This window comes from Nothobranchius furzeri, chromosome 17 (assembly GCF_043380555.1).
Source record: "Nothobranchius furzeri strain GRZ-AD chromosome 17, NfurGRZ-RIMD1, whole genome shotgun sequence".
Taxonomy (NCBI): Eukaryota; Metazoa; Chordata; class Actinopteri; order Cyprinodontiformes; family Nothobranchiidae; genus Nothobranchius; species Nothobranchius furzeri.
This window is the reverse complement of record NC_091757.1, coordinates 30,395,125-30,418,987: the sequence shown is the minus strand read 5'-3', so window position 1 is coordinate 30,418,987 and position 23,863 is coordinate 30,395,125.

Here is a 23,863-nt window from a genome sequence, read left to right as displayed (position 1 = left end):
AAAAAGGGAGGTACTAATCTGCATATCTCCAGCATATCACATTCATTTTTAGAAGAAAAAAGGAAAAGGATACTGCAATGCTGCAATTACTAGAGCATCCTTGTTCTTGTTTATCAGATGCTGTGAAAAACAGAGTAAGCAAGAGCTCGGAGCTGCTGACTCGCTATCATTCACCATCTTCCTTTTGCCGCTCCGTCAGCCATTAAACGATAATTTATGCTTTCACCCTCTCTGGGCCTTATGTTCAAAGACACGGCAGTTGAACACGGGGGAAACTTTTTCCTTCCACTCTGTTGATGGCGGTACATTGAATGGAAACGCTTACAAATTGAGTGCTCCTTCACACCCACTGCAGGTGTTTGAACAAAAAATACGCTAATAAATGGGCTCCGTTTGGAGTGAAGGTGTGACTCAAACTCCAAAGCAGCTTTAGAAATTAGCGATGGGTACCGAATTCGGTACTTTTTAAGGTACCGACCGAATTCCACAGTACCGACTGAGCACCGATTCACGTCATTTGAAACGGTGCCTCGTTTCGGTACCCGTCCTTCATAACGAGAACTTGCCTAGACAGCTGCGCATGCGCAAGAGCTTTACGTCGTCGGTCGCTGCGAGCCAGTTGTAAACAGAGTAGCATGGTAGAAAGAACGCACGCTAAAGCTTGGGTCCACTTCATTAAATGTGATGGGTAACTGGGTGATGATGAAACCAGCGACAACGATCTAAATGAGACATCCTCATCTTAATCTGCTCCGGTAGGTAAATAAAATGTTTAAGATAACGTTAGCTTGATATGTTAGCTTCCGTTTCGCTAATGGTGCGTTCGCTTTCTCCTCGGAACTCCGAATTTCCGACTAGAAGAACATGAACGCGCTCTAAAGTTTGGCTTCACTTTACTAAATGCGACGGGTGATTGGGTGAAGATGAAACCAGTGACTCTAAGTGTGAGGCATCATCGTTTTAATTTGCTCCAGCAGCTAAATAAACTGTGTAAGATAACGTTAGCTTGATATGTTAGCTTCCATTGCCACTATTGTTATCAGCTAATGGTGCGTTCGCTTTCTCCTCGGAAATTCTAACTTCCCAGTAGGAAAAATCAAATGAAAAAGGACGGCAAAAGGAATGAAGATCGTCGTCTTCCTCCGCTTATCCGGGTCCGGGTCGCGGGGGCAGCATCCCAACTGGGGAGCTCCAGACCGTCCTCTCCCTGGCCACCTCCACCAGCTCCTCCGGCAGGACCCCAAGGCGTTCCCGGACCAGATTGGAGATGGAACCTCTCCAACGTGTCCTGGGTAGACCCGGGGGCCTCCTGCCGGCAGGACATGCCCGAAACACCTCCCCGGGGAGGCGTCCAGGAGGCATCCTGACCAGATGACCAAACCACCTCAACTGACTCCTTTCGATCCGGAGGAGCAGCGGTTCTACTCCGAGTCCCTCCCGATTGTCCGAGCTCCTCACCCTATCTCTAAGGCTGAGCCCAGCCACCCTATGGAGGAAACTCATTTTGGCCGCTTGTATCCGTGATCTCGTTCTTTCGGTCATTACCCAAAGCTCATGACCATAGGTGAGGATCGGGATGTAGATCGACCGGTAAATCGAGAGCCTGGCTTTCTGGCTCAGCTCCCTCTTCACCACGACAGATCGGCTCAGCGTCCGCATCACTGCAGACGCTGAGCCAACCCGCCTGTCGATCTCCCGATCCCTCCTACCCTCACTCGTGATACTTAAACTCCTCCTCTTGAGGTACGACCTCTCTCCCGACCCGGAGTTGGCAAGCCACCCTTTTCCAGTCGAGGAATGAAGATACACAGTAAATTTAGTTCACAGTAAAGATGTTTGCCTCATTTTAATTATCAGGTTATAAAACTACAAGGACGATGTTAAAATACAAACAGTTGTATGTTATTAATCATGATATTTATCAAACATGCTTATAAATTGAGAAAAATGTATATTTAATTATAAAAGAGAATTAAAATAATAAACACTCAAAAGTATCTAAAATTGGTATCATTAAGTACCGGTATCGATTCCTAGGTACCGGGAATTAGTACCGAATCGATTCAAATGTCAAAGGTACCCATCCCTATTTAGGATGGAACGTGAAATGGTTTTAACCCTCTGGAGGCAGGCGTTGCAGATTTGCAATGTTAAAACCTTCCTGGTTACTCCACATACGTATTTCGTGAGCATTTTTAACTCAGAAGTACCCTGAAATACTTAGTTGTTCTTCCTTTTATCAAAACTTATTTTGAGCCTGAGAGGGTTAAGGAAAAGGTCAATCTGAGCACGCTGAACTGCCTGTCACACATATTTCTGACTATTTATTTATGAAATAAAAACAAAATAAAAAATACAAAATTGATAACGAAAAGATTTTTAGCCCAGGGTTGGTTTTTGAAGTGAGCTGCTTTCACTGAATCAAAATTGAGCTGTTTGTACTGTAAAACCAGAGAGGAGAGTCAAGCATCAACAAACTGAACTCAAGGTCAGCCACAGAACTTCACACACATCTATCTCTCTACATAATACACCTGAAGTATGCACAAGTCAACCTTGGCTGCAAATAACCTGTGCAAATTAATTTTCAACAGTGTTTTCCATTTCCAAGCGTAATTGACTGGAGGAGACCAAGTGAAGGTTGATGTTTACCATGACTGCTTGTTTAAAAGTGTCTCTCTTTTATTTGAATTCTTAGAGGTCCATTCTCACCCGACAAAAAGCAACTTCCCAGCAAAAGAATAAAAACAGACGCTTTTCTCTTGATGTGGCCCTGAGGCCATTCTCTTTTTCATATTCGAGCAGTATTTTTTTTACCACTCTGCAAAAAGAGTCTGACTCTAAATGAGTGTCCTAAATCCAAAGCCATTAACTCTCAGCCCAAACAAGGCCGCTACCTGATGTGTGTTTCGGATCGTAGGCATTATGATGCAGTCCTGTTTATTTGGTAATCTGTCTGAGAGAGGATTTGCACCGCTATCTGCAGCGCGGGCTCTGTAAGGAAGCAGCAGAGCAGAGAAGTGTTAGATGCAAGATTACAGAAGATAGTAAAGACATTTCCTCATAAATTCATTGGGTGTAAAAGCTGGTTAAAGATTTTAGGTTCTCTGTAATTATTTCAAAACAAAAATCATTTGGAATAACTGGTGTGTAGTTTCATGATGGAGATTACCATTCTAATATCTTCCTTCTAATCCAGACTCTTAATCTTTCAATTGTAATCTCAAATTCTCTGGATGAATTTGTGTTTTAGTCCAGACTGCTCAGGATTATATTTCCAGTATCAGATTTGATAAACACCTTGTTTTCATAACAGTAGAGTCGACTGCCGATCTTTGCCTGGCAACTTTCACATCACAATTTTAGTCAAAGATCATCTTGTCGTTGTTTTGGTCTTGAAAATAAAACCCTGTACTCATTTAGCCCGTTAGCGCTGTTGGTGTGTCTCTACTAACACACCTTATTTAGCTCAGCATCTAAGAAGTGGTCTGAGTTGCAGCTTTGTTGGTGTGTTCATGTCGAAGCTTGGCAGCCATCTTGGATTGAGTTGATTCTAAAGTAAACCAGCTGTAGTTTTTAGCAACTTTCTGCATGTCACGTAGATTTCTTGCTAACAGCAGTTGGTTACGAAACAGTTTGTAAATGTAACCCAATTCCTTTACGGCCCATGCCTCCATTATTACGTCAGTAGTAATGTTATAAATGTCCATCAGATTAAACCTGTGGTCCGTTAAATAGAGGAGGAGATTTTGAAATGGCTAGTGGCCCTTTGCACCTACGTCACCTGACCACGTGGGTCCCCCATAGTGGACGTCTACAGTTAATTATGGAAGTATTGCACGGAGAGAAAATGTGGCGACTGAGGATTTTATTTTTATTTTTTTTGCCGGTTTAGCCTGGTTTTTACTGGTTCAAGCCCAGTTCACTGTAGAAAATTTAGCACACCTATGACTCATGTAGTTCAGTTCCATTGCGGGGGGCAGGAAAGTATGGGCGGGTCATTGTTGGCCGGTATGGACCGGTATGGGTCTGTAATTTCAGCAATTCAATTGCAGTTTGGACTCTGATTCAGGAGGCGGAGTTAAATGTAAATGGTTACCATCACGTCACACAGAATTAACTTCTTCAGCTGAGTCGGATGCTGTTCCAATGTCTGTTTAAATCATTCAGCTGCTATCTATGGACTGGTTTTTACAATCGTATCAGAACCAGCTGCTATTTTCACACCGGGGAAGACAACAAGACATCTTATGGTGAAGCTAAATAAATAATGTAATTTTCACCTATTTTATTAGTATCTAGTAAATCACTATAGTAACATGTCCTCCATAGGTTTATCAATAATAAATATGTGATATAAACACATATATTATTTCAGGTCCATCACAGTGAGTCCCTGTCTTCCTCATGAAATATATGAATGTTACTCTAACTCAGTAAAATGCTTTTGCTGATAATTTGAAAATACTTTGAGAGCTGCTAGTTCATTGACCACTGCGGTTTGTCGTCAGTCTCCATAAAAATTATTCTATAAAAAAAACATGTTTACGTCCTTGTCTGTTAGTGAAGCCAGCTGCGCAGAAGACTATTTACCTTTTAACTGTGAAATCAACTAAATAAAAGCAATAAAAGGCTAAAAACTGGCTTGAATAGCCTCACAGGAGTTTCCACGAGCACAAACGGCTTCTCTGCCTTTGCCATCATAGCAAAGGGGGTAGTCCCGTCGTGATGTCACGTGCAAAGAGTCAATAGTTCCCAACGCTGCTTTCTCTCCCCGTGTAGAAGGAGCTGAAAACCACGCTTTATATCGTGCCTTAAACAATAGTCCAACACAGCACAAGACAGAATGCACAGCAAGCAACAATTATAAGCACTTTTATATATTTATTTCAAAATTTTTTACAATTACAATTTTCTAAAATACGTATCTGTCTAAAAGAAACATGGCCATCTCTTCATCAGTCTTGAGCCCTTGTAGAACACAAAGGTTTTTCCATTATTTGTAAATTCTGCCTGACTGTTGAAAACATCTCATGGTGAGTTTCTGCAGAAGGCCTTTTAAAGTGACAATGTGTACTTTTTACCATTAGTTTCTAGAAATATCCATCAAAATGTTGTTGTAAATAAACTAAAAAATGTTCAGTCGTTGAAAAATATTGGCAGTTTCATAACAAGTAACCATAAAAATATGTTCTAAAATACATGGGAGTGGGTCTAAGACCCTGGGCGACGCCATATTGGATGCCATGTTTCCTTCTACGCAAGCCCGTAAGGACAGAATGCATTTACTGATTTGTAACAAATGGTTACAAAATTTTCACCATTAATAAATGTTGTTTTACACATTTACCTCTTCACTCATTGCCAATGAAGAAAGGGAATCTGAAGTTCTTGTTATTTTGCTGGAGGTTGCATTCCCAGGGATTTTTGACCCTAATGGCCATCTGTTGGTGAGGTCTTTCTTGAACACAAAATAATGATTGTTTGCAATGATTTAGGTATGTACTGCCCCCCATCGCCATGGAAAATGCAAACTGTCACTTTAAGCTGTTAAAAATTTCTTTGAGAAGTAGAAAGCAGTCGAGGAACTGGTAACGTTGAAAGTATTGGTTAGGGTTGGGGTTAAGTAAGGGTTAACTCCCTAGTGCATGCTGGGAACTGGGGCATATTCTCGTTGATTATAAGCTCCCTCTTGTGGACACAAAAGGCTACATTGTTCAAGGCTCTAGGCTTGCATGAATGATTTGTTTTGCTGTAGAGGCCAGGGAATGGACTTGGAGGGAAATATAAAGTTTACCTACATTTTATCATGGAACAGGAGCAGATGGTCAAATTTGATTATTTTTATGTTACCTTTTCAGTTTTTTAATTAGTTACCCTAGCTTTAAACACATACACGTGTAACCATAAAATTTGTGTGTTTCCTTTGCTGGAACTTCAAGGTAAATGCAGCGAGGGGGACGTTAACCGGCAGATCCGAAGGCCTGGTCTCCTTAGCTGTCATGACTCCATTTACAGTTTGGCCCTGTAAGAAAGTTATCAAAATGTCAGCACATTGCAATTGGTGCGTTGTGAGTTACATCATCATTTGGTGCAAAACATGCAGAATGTGCGAAAAGCAGTGAACAAAACGTAATTTCCGACTGAGTTACAACCAATCGACAATGTTTCCGCCCACCAACTGCACCGGGCCCTAAACCAGACGGCTCAGAGTACCTACTCTTGATCAGGTATTGAGAATGTTCATGGAAACGGCCGTTTTGGCTTGCCCAATCAAGTGGAGACACGCGCATGCGGAGGTTCTTAAATCTACCCTAGACTCGTTGTTGTGGGTCTTCTTAACATTTGCCTCCATAATATTGCCCACTTCATTAGATTGATCCCAAATATATTTTAATGTTCAGTAATAAATAAAGCAGCAGTAAGTTAAACAAGTTTCTCCAACTGAGCTGTAATAATGGATTCATAACCCTGCTCCTGACACGGAACTCAGCAGAACACTCAAACCCACTCCCTCATTCCCAGAAAAGACCAGAAATAAAACAGCATCAGGAACGTCTATTAGAGTTCGGACACGTTTTTCAGTTTGGTCAAGATCATTTCAGTCAACATGAAGATCAATCAGCTAATTGGAAAAGTTACTGGAAGCTTTACCGAACTAATGTAATCATAATGAAACACATTGGCATGCTAGAAGAGCAGCAATATCTCTGCCAGTGTTTCCCAACGGCTTTCACTCAATCTGTTCAGCATAATTTTGCCATATCAGTATTATTGTTTGAGTGAGTCCTCCGTGTATTCCATTGTGAGGACATAGAACTATCCCGAGTGTCTAATTTTTAACAGCCTGACTGAAGTTCTGCTGCTTTGATTTAAGTTGTTTAATATATACAGTATATATATATATACATATATATATATACACAGTATATATATGTGTATATATGTATGTGTATATATATATACAGTATGTATATGTATATATATACAGTATATATATATATGTATATGTGTATGTATATATATATATATATATATATATATATATATATATATATAAATATATAAATACATATACATATGTATACTGTATATATATATATATATATATATATATATATATATATATATATATATACAGTATACATATGTATATGTATTTATATATTTATTTATATATATATATATATATATATATATATATATATATATATATATATACAGTATACATATGTATATATATATATATATATATATATATATATATATATATACAGTATACATATGTATATGTATTTATATATTTATATATATATATATATATATATATATATATATATATATATATATATATATATATATATATATATATATATATATATATATATATATGGTGGTAGAATATATGGTGGTAGAATATATATAGTGAGGATCACTACTTTTTTACATTAACTGTGATGATGAAAAGGGAAAAATGCCTAATTTTGACTAAAACATCACTTTCTCTTGCTAAAAGTTTTCATGTGGAGGGAAGCTGGGATGTGTCATCACTGGGTGGGGGTTGGGTGTCTCCACTTTGGGTGTGTCCATAGAGGAGGTATAAGCAAAGTCTATTGTGTGTGTGTGAATGAGAGAACATGGCCTCTTTTGTGACTTTAGTGGTCACCCTGACCTGAAACCTAATGTATTCTTTATTGTTTACTAGTTCACAACTAGCAGTCATTTAAAATAGCTCAGACGTAACATACAGGTTACAGGACAAAAACATCTGAAACAAGCGAATACGTTTTCTGAAATGGTAACAAAATTTTACAGACTCACAGAAGTTTGTACCACGTAACGCAATCTGCTCATTCAGATCCACAGCATCTATCTTTTAACGTGTGGGCGTCTGTGGGGTCTGAAAATACAGTCACGAAACAAAAAAAAGTGTTGATTTGATAAAACGGTCACCAAACGTGTCATTATGAATCCTAACACATAAACAGTTGTGGGGATTTGTCTGTGAACTATTTTTAGCTTTGGACCTAAAAGGAAAAAGCTGCAGAGAGACACAAACTGTTGGAGAATGGACTCACTTTATAAGGATTTATTAAAATGTCTAACTGATTTGATTACTGAACCTTGCACGGGTCAGTGATATTATAATTTTTGTATGTGTGTGCAGCACTTTAGTTTGCCTCCTAAACAATGGAAAGCCCTTTTTAATTTAGTGCTGCTGCTGCTGCTGATGATGATGATGATAATGAAAAAGACTCACTTGTCATCAGAGCTCTTTCAAAACTTCAGCTGATTTAAGGGAGAGCAATTTCCTAGTGGTTTGTTTCTGTTATAATTATGAAAAAAAATAAATTTTACCTTTGAAACGTGCATTTTCAACAGGTCGGTAAAATCTCCTCAACCACTGACTATTAGCAGAAACTTATGTTTTAAAAGGATATTATGCAGGTTTGGCTTGCTTTTAGCACCCCCATTCTTCCGTCAGTGAAAACAAAGGTGAAACTTATCACCTCGCTGTGTGTTCTTTTTTTAACACCTTAGTTTAACAGCTGAAATGTCTCCTCAGCCTTCATTAGTGTCTACAGGATCGGTTCATCACCAAAAGAAACACATCAGATGTGTTCACTGCAGCCCCAGGCATGTCGGCTCCACTTTACTAAGTCCACTAAGACTGGCACTCTGAAGTTGCAAGTGTGTTATTCTAGCGTCAGAGTGTGGTAAGGGTCTGAGTGACATTTCATTAACCCTGTAAAGCAGGGCTATTCAATTCTGGGCCTCGAGGGCCGGTATCCAGCACGTTTTGGTTTTAACCCTGCTTCAACACACCTGATTTCAGTGATTAACAGGTTTCTGCAGAGCCTGATGAGCTGCTGCACATGTGATTCAACCACTGAATCAAGTGTGTCGGACCAGAGAAACCAATAAAACTGGCTGGATACCGGCCCTTGGGACCCGGAATTGAATAGTCATGCTATAAAGGGTCATTTTAGCACATACTGGCTCAAGAGAATGATTTTAAAAATAAGAAAAAGTTACATAATATGGCTTTAACCTGTTATGATTCACATACTGAACTACAGGTTAGGGTTAGGGTCTGATCTGTAAAAGATTGTTTTAATGGTGACATGAGCACAGTTTATGCTTTTTGTTCCATTGACCATTAACTGAACACAGAAAACTACGATATTAAGAACAATTCGAAAAAGCCTAACTCTACTAGCTATTATTAGTAAAGTATTATTGGCATTTTGGTTTTTGAAAGCTAAGTGAAACATAATGTCTCATAAAAATTCAAGTATAAAAAAATTATAAACAGTCAATTAAAACGTTTGTGCATCTTTCCTCTGATGGATGAAGAATGAGTTGAAGTTAAAGTCTGGAAGAGACGAGAGTTTCAGGAAGATGGAAGGTGACACAAGTTCAGCAAACACACACACACATACGCACGCACACACACACACGCACGCACACACACACACACACACACACGCACGCACACACACACACACACTTCAGGACTGGTGAAGATTCTCTAAAGACCATTTCATAATAGTAGGCTGGTGGTAGAATCTTGTAAAAAATTGTCATTCCTTTGAATCCATGAGACTGTATTAATTCTGAAATGTAATTCTGCTGCAGTATGGGATCATCTGTGACTTTTTGAGTCTCATACAGGGTTTAGACTTAAGGCTTGATCGTGAGCCCCACCAGAAATCTCTCCACCCTGCCCCCCATAACTGCTCATTTGGTTTTTCTGAGGGCTTCATGTTAAAAGGTGTCTGCGGTTAACATCCATGTGCTCTAAACCAAACAGACCTTTTTTCTCAATACAACAGTGAAAAGTGTCAAACCAAGGGCCAGCTAGGGGTAGGGGGCCCTGCTGGTAGGGGCCAATGGTTGGAGGGCTAAGGTTTGTGCCTCTTCTAAATGCTTGTGTTCCTCCTGTGATGCTGCAGAATGAGGCTGGGGGCGCAAACACGCTGCAGCACCCCTCTCTCTCTCTCTCTCTTCCCCCCCCCCCCCCCTCACACACGCACACACACAGGAGCTTGGCACAGAGCCGCAGCCACGCACATTTGAAACTTCTGAGACAGAGGCGGAGATCTTTCTAGCTCGTCCCACTTAATGGATTAAATTCACGCTTTCTCGTCTTCCTTGGCTTTTTTTTCTCCTCTTCTCCGTCTTCCTCCTCCTCCTTCCTCCTCCGGTTTCGTGTTACAAAGCCTTGGGAGGGAGTTGCGGAGAGCCAGTTCTGTGTAGAAACTGAATGACAAGATCAGATGGCGTGATCCAAGCAGCTTGATAGTCCAAACATTTGAAATCAGAGCGGACAGCAGAGGGGAGAGGACCGCGGACAGATCCATCCGAAGAGGATAAGGAATAATTATTCAAAGTCCTAAACAAACGCGAGATAACGGCGAGAGGCGGAGAGGAATATCCATCTGGATCAGTCGCTGGAAGCGGCGAGGACGCAGCTCCTGCCACCATCAGCGGGACCGGGGGTGAGTTAAAGCCGTTATCCGTCCTAACGCGGCTCGGTGCGCAGCCAGGCGGTCACATTCAAAGGAAACGGGCGTAGAAAACCCGGAGAGTCTGGACCTCCAACTGTTGCCACGAAGCCACCTTTATATTTTCTCAGATTAGAGCTCCTGCGTATGTCTGAGCCTGGCTTTAGGGGTGAGGGGGTGGCCAGTTTGGGGGCTAAACGCGCTGCAACTTTATCCCCCACGCAGCCAGCCAGGAGCGCAGCGTAAACACAGCGCACTGCGGTCAGAAACGGGATCTCCGCTCCAAAACCACCTCCCTGTGCAGCAGAAAACTACACATGAAAGCTGGTGATGTGGAGCTCTGCTCCTCACTGCGCCACTCCAGCGAGCTTTAACCAGGATCTGGCGGAAGTTCCGACTGGATTCCGTTACTACCAGCTCCTTCTGAGGCGTTGTTGTTTACGTTTTCCCTCCTAAACTCATATTATAAACTCTTAAAATAACCCAGCAGCTAAAAGAGAACTTTAGAGTGTTTCCCCCTCTCATTTCCCGACAGATTATTTTTCTTTAAGTTAATGAAGTAAGTGCAGGCTTCAGTTGAGTGATTATTGTAATTACTCTGGAGGGGGAGGGCCACAGAGGCGTGCGTCCACTCTGGACAGTGAGCAAGGTTTCAGTGGAGAGAGGATATTCTGTCTTGGTCTTTTTTACGAGCTGGATGGTGTCAGCACCAGTTAACTAACAGACAGAAGGGGGGGAGCATGCTATACTAGCATCGGGGAACTTTCAGCTTCGTTTAATGCCCTCCTGAGGGAGTTTTTTTTTAAATTAAGATTCTGTTTTTAGGAAGTCAGAATGTGTCCAGTTGCACCAAAGTTTCAATTTTGCTGTCGCTCCAACTCCTGGAGACTCTTAGAGACCGGCTGGGTTGTTGCAACATCCCTCCTGATTTCAAACAAATCTCTAAACCCAGATCTATCCAGGACAGTTGGAAGAGAAACACGCACATCCTTCCTCTGACACCACACACACACACACACACACACACACACGCACACGCACACACACACACACACACAGACAGACAGAGATGTTAATGCTTCAACTGAGAGAGGCGCAGGACTCCTGCCGACTCCATCTCTTCATTGTGGAGCAGACAATGGACTTCACTTCCTGACGGCCGGCCTCCTTCCCCTCATCCCTCACAAACCACCTCATGCTGCTCCTCACACACTCAATTAAACAGCAAACGGACGGAGATGGCAGCATTCCCATACACCGCTGCAAAGGTTCCTTTATGTATATTTTTATTTCAGTCTCGCTGTTACAACGTATCCTATTTTGCATCAGTGTGTTGAAATGCGCTCACTTCCTGTGTAGATGTGACGCGTGGGTCCTCGGCCTGCTCGGGTGCAGATTTGGACATTTGGGAGCTTGTCCCGCTTTTGTTCAGAGTGTTCTAAAATCTGCAAACTTGTGCCATCAGAGTTAAGAAAAACTTCACTTTTTGCGTGTAAACAGCCTAAAGTCCTGTTGCATCATCACCACATATCCATTCTGAAAGATTTCACATTTCTCTTGTTGGGAATCTGAAAAAAGCAGAAAGACGTTTGATGTCATGTTTGTTTGTTTGTTGCTCTTACGCACCACGGCATAAACAGTGTGCAAGGGTCATCGCTGCGTCACAGGCATTACATCGACGCTGCACCAGATGTCTCCTAACTGTTCTCAGTGTCTGTTTAATTTTCATCTCCGTGTCACATGCATCACGTCGGTGCAACAGAAACCCACACAGCAAGCAGCTGAACGCACAGTGAGGCTCTGCGATAACGAGACCACTGCTGACTTTGGCTCTCTGAAGCTTTTGGATCTCAATCGGACGACGGAGGTTTACTGCAGATGAACTGGGAGAAGTTCTGTCTCTCTTCTGTTGTTCAGCAACAGTTGGGCCTCCCACTGGAAACAGTTTTCAACGCTTGCTTTTCCTCCCAGTACAGATTTTAATTCCACCTGCACCCCTCCTCTTTTAAAGAAAACCTCATTTATTTTGTTTATGCTCGGCTTTAGTTCAAACAGGTCTGTGTTTCCAGCTGAGATGAAGGGCGCTCTCATCCAGAGCTCTGCCCTCTTGTGTTTTGATGTTGCTCAGACCGAATGGAGATTTGTTATTTTTCATCCTTCTAAGTGTGTGTGTGTGTGTGTGTGTGTGTGTGTGTGTGTGTGTGTGTGTGTGTTGACCAGAGATGGTTCCCAGGAGGCCAGATGCAAGGTCTGGAGAGCTGAGGCAGATGGGTCATGTGAGTGCTTGAAGGGGATCAGCGGGAGGCTGGATAGGCTGATGTTCGGAGCAGCAATGTGTGTGTGTGTGTGTGTGTGTGTGGGTGGGGTGGGGTGGGGTGGGGGGACTTGTCTGCAACATGCTTAATGATCCTTGGTCCAGGACCATGATGGTGTAAACACGCTCACAAGCTTCTGGCTTACATAAACCTGCCTTATTACCACTACTGGCTCACGCTCACACATGTGAAGAGTTAACTTTGATGAGTGATTCATATTAGCACATGATTAGCATGTTGGGTACATGTGATGAGGTTTTTCTATCAGATGTTGTTCAGTTAACTCGATGCACTTCCTGTGATAGGATCATGTTCTGTTTAACGAGCAGGAGTTGTTTATTTCTGATGCTTATTTTCTGGATTTTTCGTCCAGCTGGTGGCAGGAAGCCGTTATCTTTTGTGCAGCCATCCAGTCCATAAAAAGTAGGAGCGTTGCATAAAGCATAAACAACTATAGCGTGCAGTGAGTTGGTGTTTTAGTAAATGAAGATTTTAAAATGTGTGTCAGATTATAAAGTCAGCCTCTCCCTGGGATGTGAGTATTTACGTACACCAGTATCAGTGGGAAACAAACGCGCAGGAGAATCTGCTAATGTTCAGTTGGTGTGTCCAGTCTCAAACTTCTATACCCGACCAGGTTATGCAGGCTGGGTGACTCCATTGCTGATTGAAATTTTCATGTTAATGTTTTTGCTAGGGCTGCACGATATTAGGAAAACCTGCGATATTCGATAACACTGCTTAATATTGCGATATCGATATTACTCACGATAAACGAACAAATACTAAAGTATGCAGTGTGGATGTCGTCTGGCTGTGACGCCTGCTTTGGGTTCAAAGCAAACAAAAACTAATGCATGAATTCCATTACAATAACATTTTTATTGCAAAAATATGCAGCTGCACCTGCTACTGTATTAGCAGCAAAACAACAAACTGCATGCAAGCAGATTCTCAGTGACTTTAAAACATCACCTCCACCATAAAACTTTTTCTGATGCTCCAAATACAGAAAAACATCCCTTACCAGGGTTTTGAATAAATAAAAAAATCAGAAAATAAGTTTAAATGTTAAATAATAGTTAACATCACTTAAATGCAACAGCAAATTCTCTCATTGCTACTGAACATTTTCTCCACTTATGTGGTTCTGATATAAGGCTGTTGCTGTAATTGGGAAGTGATCTGTGCTGGGCCAAACTAGGAGAATATTAAGATTTTCTGAGGGAAAGAGAAAAACAATTGTCTACCTTTCAGAAGAGGAACTGGCAAAAAAATGACATGGAAAATATGTGAAAACGTTTGGTTTTGACCCCAAATTGAACAAGTTTACCTAGATCTTAAAAAGCAGCTCAGATGATGAAACTGCAACTATGATTCTGATAACAAGCTAACAAATTGAACTAGCTCCTCTAAGATAACCGGCTAGCAGAGCTTCTGACTGACAGTTTATGTGCAGCAGCAAATCAACTATCCTGATTAACAAGGTTATAAAAGCTCATAAATGAAAAATCACTTTGATGTGTGGGGAACTTTTCCAGGCCCTCTTTAGCAGGGTGGGACTGGGAGGAGAGTGCTGTAGCCTTTTAGCTGGAAGCTAACCGGAGCCTGGGGCTAACACTAGAGCAACATGGAGGTGGGTGGGTTCATCGGCACGTGTCGGAGTCAGCCCGGTAAAAATGATTAACGACACCAAGCGGAGTCATTTTCACGTTTAAAAGCAGCGCTGATTCCAGAAACATCAGCACAAAGTGCGTTCGTTGCTCTGAGCCAGCATGACGAACAAGGGAACGGCGCCTCAAACTCTGTTCGGGTGTTGCTTTCCAAAAGGGTCTACGTAGGGGGCGGGCGTATTACGTGAACGGAACCATCTGATTGGCCGCATATCAGAAGGACTACATTTGATTGGTCAAATAATACTTCCGCGTAAAAAACAGAGCTGGTTTACAAAAAGTTGATGTATGACACGTATGGAAACGTTTGAACCAAACATTTAGCGCTGTTTTTAACGTGTTTTGCGATGGGCCTATCGCACGTCCTGTTATCGCGATGACGATAATTTTTCGATATATTGTGCAGCCCTAGTTTTTGCCATAGTATTGTCACAAAGTGTCAGAGTTAGTTCCCTGATTTAATTAGCATTTTGGTTACCACCACCCACCCTTGTTGCATTCAAGTGCTTTTCAAAGCTAAACTGAGAAGGCTTTGGGACTGGTTCCAGATGTGCAGGGTTGCTTTGGGACTGGTTTGAGAGGAAACACAAAAGCAAGATTGTTCAGCAACAGAAAATTTCATTAGACTTGCTTTAGATGAAGTACCTAACTATAAAAAAACAAATGATGAAAAATGCTCTTAACAATCATACTTCTCAGTGTAAAATCACAATGTTTTCTTAAATAATAATTGTAGTTTTATTAACACAGGAGTATTTTGACCTTTAGGCCCGAGTGAACCCAGAGTTTCAGAGGATGGGACTTACGTGCACAAACATGCGCATAAGGCTGGCCCAGCTACCAAAACACCCAGCACACCAGTTCAGATGACTACATCCACAGAGGGACTGTTTCTTTCTACCGTATACTTTTACATAACAGACTGTTTGTTTGAGCATTGATGCTTAAAAGCTTAAAAAACAATCATTTTAGAACAAACATGGATTAAATTCATAAGAAAAAAATCTGGGGTTTATTGCTTTTGAGCTGTCATAATAAAGCTGCAGCACAGACACAAACACGGTGAGTTACAGCAGCAGAGATTATAGGGAGACGTTGTCAGTTTTAAGGCAAGCATTGCAGCGACGTACCTCCCAGGATCTCTGAGTTTTAGTCTTTATTTTGCATATTTGATGCGTTTTTCCTCCCAGCTTTTTGCATTTTGTCTAAATAACTACACATCTGACCGCTGTAATACATAGTTACCATGTTTGTAGGGATGCTGGTGCTCTGAACATACTCTACAGTGATAATTAGTTGTTCAAATACCATGGCTCTATTGGGGGAACCCAAGTTGTGCACGTTGTGGAGCGCACGTGATGCGATGCTCTCCGAGAGTGGATGTGAGGCCTGCTGAGAAGTTTCCATCAGGCGGCGAGGATGGATTCGAAGGCTTTTGGCAGCAGCTCTGATTGCAGTTGTTCCAAGACGTGAAGCTTTTGCTCTCCTGCAACCATAAGCCTTCCCTTCGAGTTCTCTCTCATTCTGCTCCTTTTTAACTCTCCTGCACGCACGTTTTACCCCCTCTTCCACTCTCTCGCTCAACTCCACTCGATTCGGGAAGCATAATGAGGTCATTTTCACATTGCTGAAGTGTAAGCACCTACCACTTATTTAGCTCCACTTTAATTGAGCAGACAAGTGTAAATTCAGCCAATTGTGAACCAAAATGATACTACTGAGGGTGGTATAGTCCTTTTTGGTGGTTCCAACAGTAGTGGCAGCACATCGGATTCCCCCGAGAGCAGTCATTATGGATCATTCTCTCTTTGTCTCAAAATCAATTCACTCAAATTAAATGAAGTCTTATTGACATTACTGTCAAAAATTAACTACATTATCAAAAATGCTCTGAATGGAGTACAGCCAGTGATAAATATTTGTCACCCGCTATGAATGATGCAGCCCTCCTTTGGGGAAATCAATAAATAAATAAGCCCTGCGGGAGGGAAAATGTTTTCAGGAGAGCCAGGCTGGTGGAAAATCCAACGTGGAGCGTGCTTACGTTCCTCGGGGCAAAGATGGGGGATCAGAACCAAATCTTTTTCACTATTTACACTCTGGACGTTTTGTTTGTCATTGTAACCTGTAATTTCCCCCCGTTTAGCTGATCGATGAGGTTTTGAATGCAAAAGGGCGCAGTGGAGAGAGGCGTCGCCAAAATCTAATAAGTGTTTCTGAAACAAATGAACAAACAGATGGAGGGAAATCTGCAGCTCCCGGTAACGACGTAAAGGTCTGTGTCTGCCTTCAGCACGGCCATCTATCAGCCAGAGAGGCTGGAGGCCTTTAGGAGGTGTTTGGTGGAGCTCCTCTGGGCGGCTGGGCTTCTCTGCATTATTAATCGGCAGCAGGGTGGAGGTCCAGGACACTCCTGACCTGCTTGTTACCAGCTGACCACTTCTGGCCATCTGCTGCCCTTCATCCTGCTTTCTCCATCTGCCCACCGCTCCATAACGGGTCTTAAAAAGTCTTATTAAAAACAACACTTCATTAGTGGAACACAGCTGGGTGGAGTTTCCTTCTGTTAACAAAGAGTGACGTTTATGTTGTAAAACGTGACTTTTTTTTGTTGTAATTGGTGACACAATGATGACATTATTAAACTGGAGCAAAGAAACAGCAACTTCTCAGCCTAAAGTGGCATTTAGACCTTAACATGTTTTTGTGTAAATAAGGAAAATGTTGCATTTTCAAAACAGTCTTAATTCAATACTGAGTTTTAAAGAATCTCCATATTACTCATCCAGCTACATGTGAACACCCACCTTGCCTGCTGGTGGTGGTCAGAGGGACGGGTGGCGCCTGCGTACAGCAGCCACGCCTCCAGCAGTGTGTCCCAGGGCAGCTGTGGCTACAATGTAGCTCAACACCACTAGCGTGCAAATGTGTGTGTGTGTGAGTGGGTGTAGGTGCGTTTGATTTAACCTCAGAACTCGGAAATCTTGACTTCCAAGCAGGAGAAATCCACTGAACATTGATATATTGGACCGCCGAGTCAGAAAGTCGGATAAAGTTTAGAACCCCGAACATGACATCCAACATGGCAGCTCTCTGTATCGTCAGCAGTGAGTTTAAGTTGAAATGTGTTTATTTTACAAGACACACTTATAAGAGTGTGTTTGACATCAGTGTTGCGTGTAGCGCTCGCAACTCTAATGGGTCATTCCCATCTGTACCGTGTAGCCCCAGTCGGCCCCAGCCTGGCCCGGTTGATTCCACACATCCTTGTCTTAAGCCCATGTGGGCTGATTCTACCCACCAATCAGAGGCTTGCTCTAATGGAAGGTGTGAATTTGCTGTCAGCAGTGGGTGTGTTGGCCCTGGTCGGCCTGAAGCAGACCCCCTCGAGAAGAGGGCCGAGAACGAGCCTTGGTTGGCCCGGAAAAATACCAGGCCACCCAGATATGTAAACAACCTACGCTACCCGGCCCGGGCCGACCCGGTACAGATGGGAATGGTCCATAGGCTGCAGGTGAGCTGCACGTGTGGTTAGTAGTCGTCTGTTTTCATAAAGAACTGACACAACAACAGTTGTTCAGGGTGTCGCCATATTGGAATCCTGACTTAACCCTGTTAACTCGAGTGTGATGTCATTCTCAGCTCAGGTAATTTGAACCCATCATGATTTTGCTGCGAAGCACTTTGGGGGAAGGTGAATTATCAAATACAGGCCATTTAATCAGACTCAGTTACTTTTAATGTAAATTATTTATCATGTGGTGGATCAGTCTGAACAAAACTGTCCTGTAAACAGAACACATGAACATCTGGTGCATTTTTTACATTTACACTCAGATTTAATTGGTTTTGAACGGAGGAACGAGAACTGTTGTGCATCTTTCATTGTTCGTTTTTAAATTCTGCAAAGTTACATTTACAATAGTTCAGCCCGTATTATTTTAATACTTGTCTTCTCACCAAGCAACCAGAAAAACTGAAGCAGACACGTTTTTAGATGTTTGGTGACCGAAGCCTCAGATTTATCCCATCATGAATGATTGATGCTCTATCTACAACCGCTGAGAGCTTGTTGCGTTGCGAGGGCAGAGTGTGAGGTACTTGGTGTGTTTTTGGAGGCCCCCGGTGGGCCCGACTGTCGGCTGGTTGTTGTTTTGTGTGTTCCGAGTCAGCAGATGTTTGCTGGCTCAGTTGTTTGTGCTCAGCTTTGTGAACAAAGGACCGCCCGTTTTCTTACTGTTCTGGATTTGGTGATGCATCATTAGTGGGGCACAGTGAGTGTGAAGAATCCTGGTGTTTACTGATGGCAGTTCTGAGTCTGATTGTGCTCATTGAGGTGAACGTGTGTAAAATCTCCATATTGAGTTTTTGCTTCTTGTTTTTATGAACTGTTTCCTGGATCATGTTTGCTGGACAGCTGCAGCAGATCACCACTCTTTAGTGCAGCCTGATACAGTGTAAATCTGAGCTTTTCATGCATGTATGTGTGCATGTGGATGTGCACACTGCAGTGGGGGTGGGTGGTTAAAGGAAAGTCAGCCCCTGCCCTCATGCTAACCAGAGCATGGTAGTTTGTTTTTATGACAGCCCCTTTTTTGGCATTTTTCTGGTCTGACAGAGCTCGCCCCACCGTGGGACCGGCCGTTAGTGTGCAGGAAGTGCCGGGAGCACGCAGAATTAACACACACGCACGCACGCACGCACGCACGCACACACACACACACACACACACACACACAGGAACCATGTCTGCTGGAGTAAATGTAACAGCAACAGCTTCTCCCAAGCTGTTGCCTCATGCTCGCACATAAAGTTTTGAAAGGACAATAAAAAAAGTCACCCTGTGGCTCACGGGCTGGTAAGCTGCAGCTTATCCAGGAAGGAGCTGCAGCCAAGCTAATGGCCTCTCTCCAGGGTAGGCACTAGAGCGGGGCCCGGACAGGCTCATCAGCAGCAGGAGGGCCCCTTCGTGGCTGCTCTCTGAGATCTCCTCTGAGCTAATGTGTGGGAGTAGATTATTTTTTACAGCTGCTAGGAGGGTTAGCGCAACCCATGTTTCCCAAACGCCTGTTAGAAAATCAAAGTCGTTGTTAGCCACCATTAAAAAAAATAGGTGTTTGCTCAGTGTCGCACCTCTAATTGGAAGATATTTCGGAGTTCCTAACAGTGTTCAGAGTTTTAGCGGGAAGTCAATGCTACTCCTGATTGTTCAAAAACAAAAAAATCAATGATAGACTGGTGTGGCATTTACTAACTAACAGCTTATTTTAAATACCACAGGGGCTTTTCCAAACATTCCCGCAGCGGAGATCCCCTTCTCCACCTTAACCGGCGAGGAAGGAAAGGCAGCGTGATTTGTAGAAAGTAGAAAGAAGAAAGACACCTCAGCCCCTTGACTGACTAACCAGAACTCTGCGAGGCGTCTCCAGCATGATCTGAGCCCATGAATCACCTCCCCTGGTTTTCAGAGAATCTAGGATGATGTTCTCAGTGGCTTTGCTGGGATAGCCTCAAACTAGTTACCTCTGCAGCCGAACAAGACCTGAAGATCAGCTGCAGAGGATCGTTCACAACCAGAACTGGTTTTTATTTCTGTTGACACTTCTTTAGCTGCTAACTGAGGCACGTATTAGCCACAAAACGTGTGATGCGATTAGAGACAGTAGTGTCACCTTGAGTATTTAACCATGCTAAACTGGAAGAATGAATTGCCAGAACTTCAAGGATAAACCTAATATAAACATTTTTGTAACTAGAAACAGTTTAGTGTAATTATTATAATTATTAGATAAAAATTGCATGAAGGATGAATTTGCATTATGCAGTTCAACAAGCAGCTAGTCTGCTCGTTGGGTAAGACCATTAAAGCCTTACTGGGCAGAGCTGGAAACAAGAAAAGTGGCAAATTTAAACATAATCATGCTGAAATGGAACATGTGATGCTTTAGTGACAAGTTTTATGTAAGGCTCCTAAATAGCTCAAATTTAGATATTTTTGAAACTCTAATGTGAACATTACTAGCAGTCACAGCCCAGCGAGGTACTGGCTTTGGTGCAGAAATCCAGTTTTTTTCTCAGCTGGCACCATCTTGAGGCAGACAAGATGTCTGCATCTGTGATTACGGCTGAACGCAACACCTTTGGTTTGTGAACACACACCTCTAGCTGGCTAACAGAGCTAAAACACGTTGTGTTATAGTTGTTATTCTTGCATTATGATTTCAAAATATGAATAAATACCTATGGATCTGTCTTTGACATTGGCATAAGCAGATGTCCAATGCTATTGGTTAATGCTGAACGACACTCAATTGAAATTGCACAGGACTCTACGGGACGTGGAACAGGTTTAACAGATAACATGTACATAACATATCACAGTACAGGGTAAGACTAGCAAAACACTCAGAAAGGGATACAATTACAGACTGCTGCTCTAAGTCACTGGTTAGTAGTTAATTTTCTCGACTCCTTCTCATGTTTCCCAAATTGCAGGAAGCCCTAGTTAATTTTTCAGCATCCCTCCTGTTTGGTTTTTGGTCATGAGTTAAAGCCTGGGCAGCTGTAGGTCCAGCATCCCGTAAGATCACATCACTATCTCTAAATCTGCAGGGATAATTTGTGATTCGGTGGATAGATTTGTGTTTAGGCTGCAAAAATCAGGACGTCATCATTTACCACCTCCAGAATCGTATTGACTCCCAAATATTGAATTTATTCTGGCTTCATCGACTCATTCTCTAAAGGTCTAAGCCCACACAATCCCGCTGAAGCGTCACAGCCAGCATAGCGCACTCTTTGTTTATTAGTGCTAGCTAGCTCTGGTTAGCACTTAATTGGCCTAACCTCAAATCCAGCACCGCCGCCTCTTTTGTGTCAGCAGCTGCGGCGACAATACTGCTGTTGTTTAGGTGTGGGTTGGGGTGGCGAGCCCTTCAAGGGTTTGAAACAGATTCAGTGTTTGCCCACCAACCCACCCCTATGCTGCTGTAGACACACCTTTGACCCCCAGCCCCCTCTCCTGCTGCTCCTTTCCAGCCCTCTGCTCTCTGAAGGATGTCTACAAAGGAAAGAGAGAAAATAAAGAAGAAAGAGGCTCTGTGGGATGGGGCTACAGTAAAATGACATGAAGGAAAGAAAGGAGGTGAAGGACGTAGATGGGGAGTACAAAGGCTTGTATAAAAAATGATCTTGGAGAAATGTACAGGGGTTTGCTCCACTCTCAGTGAGACAGAGATTGGAAAGCAAGGAGGAAGCCTGCTCGTGCTGACAACAACCCTGAGAAGCCTCGATAAGAGCCGCCCAGCAGTCAACAATTGCACCATCAATTTCCAGCCTCCCTTTTTACCTTCTTTTTCACTCTGTCTCATCTTTTGCTTCTCAGTGCTCTCTCTTATTCTCTCCTCTCACCTTTTAGACACCGGTACCTGTACATTTTTTAAACTGACTTTTGTATGAGCAAACTGTTTCACCTTCTCATAGAAATGAATGCATGTAAACAAAATAACATAGATATGAGTTAAACACTGAGCACATGGGCCATTATGTAGGCACCTGACTGTCCTTCTGTTATTATCATGGTGACCATTATGAGGTGGACTGGTTCTGTTTATTGTGGAGCTCTGGCACCAGTGTGGACTTTGGCCAATTTGTGAACAAATCATTTTTCATTACCTTAAAAAGTCATGATTCTGGCAGGAAAACATCCAATTACAGGATCTGTTATTAGTGCATGCATTGGGAATGATCACAAATTGGTAAAAAAAAAAAAAAGTCAGAGATTTTTGTATTTACCTGTAATTACACCAGGTGTGCTGATCCGGGTGCATCTCCACCACATAAACCATGAAGGGATTCATCAGATAGTTACACATGTACTAAAGAATAATAAACATGTTCAATAAGCAACATGCATACATTATCATTTATACAAAAAGCATATGTTTTTATGACACACTGAACCGTGTGACTTTAATTATGCTAAACTGTTGTTTCCAAAGCGTCGGAGTTTTGGCTAAATGCGTGTCGGGTCACAGGCATGAAAATCAAGGAGCTCATTTCTCTTTTGTGTCTCCTCAGATAATTTTCCTTTGCAGCTTTGCATGTGGAGCACAACTCTGCAGCCTTCCATTGTGTTTATTAAGCACGAACCACCGACGGCTCAAAGAAACAATGAATAAATAAATGAACACGTTGCTGCTTCATCGTTTCATGGGCAAGGAAAATGTTTCTGCATCCCTCCTTTTTCACTTGCTCTGAAGACACACACACACACGCACGCACGCACACACACACACACACACGTGGCATATGGAACAGTTTATCTTGTAGTGTTACTTTTATTTCTTTTTCCCTTCCTCCCATTGGCTAGAGTCTTTCTCTGGGAACACCGAGAGGAGAGAGAACGGAAACCCGTCATTATGATTATTTTCTTTTTATCCAAGTCTGCACCAGTCTCTCTCTCTCTCTCTCTCTCTCTCTCTCTCTCTCTCTCTCTCTCTCTCTCCTCTCTCTCTCTCTCTCTCTCTCTCTCTCTCTCTCTCTCTCTCTCTGTGTGTGTGTGTGTGTGTGTGCATGTATGCGCGGGGGTGAGGGGGTTGTATGTTGTATGTTTTGATCTCTCTGAGTGAGGTTTTGGTTTTAGGATGTTTTACATTTTTTGAAGGGAAAAGTTGAGGAAACAGAATTATGACATTAAGTGTAATCCCACACTCCTGCTCAGTGCGATGGAGGTAGTCTGTGGACAGCTTCCCTCCACTTCCATGCTTGCAAAGTGAGTTGCTAACAGCTAGTCTATGGCGTTTAAAGCGTGCCACAACCCGTGCACGCGCATTGGGTCCACAGCGCGCGTGTGAACGGGACTCGCGAGCGCAAATATACATGGCAGCGCGCGTGTGAACGGGACTCGCGCGCGTGTGAACGGGACTCGCGAGCGAAAATATACATGGCGAGAGGTCATTTGTGCACTGAGAGGGAGCAAACTGTGTCTGTGAGCGCACAAGGATGTGCACAAGTGACAAACCTGCGTGCGCGCGTTGTCAACGAGCACACGGCAGAGGAAAACGTGCGCGCGCGGCAGCCTCTGTGCGCGCTCGGCAGCCTCTCTGCGCGCTCGGTTTCTGACTCCTGCTCGCTCGGCTGTAAGGGCTTTTGGCACTCTGGAGGCGTGGCCTGTGGCAGATCTTGTCTGTCCTCTGATTGGTTAGTTCACCCCGCACTTTACCCTCTATCTATATAAAAAAGTCTGATGTTCAGTAGTTGCTGGCATAGCTCAGCTGGGAGAGCGGGTGACTCTCGCCCCAGAGGATCCAGGTTCGAGTCCGGGCAAGGAAAATGAAATAGACGTCATGTTAATTTTTCTTAATTT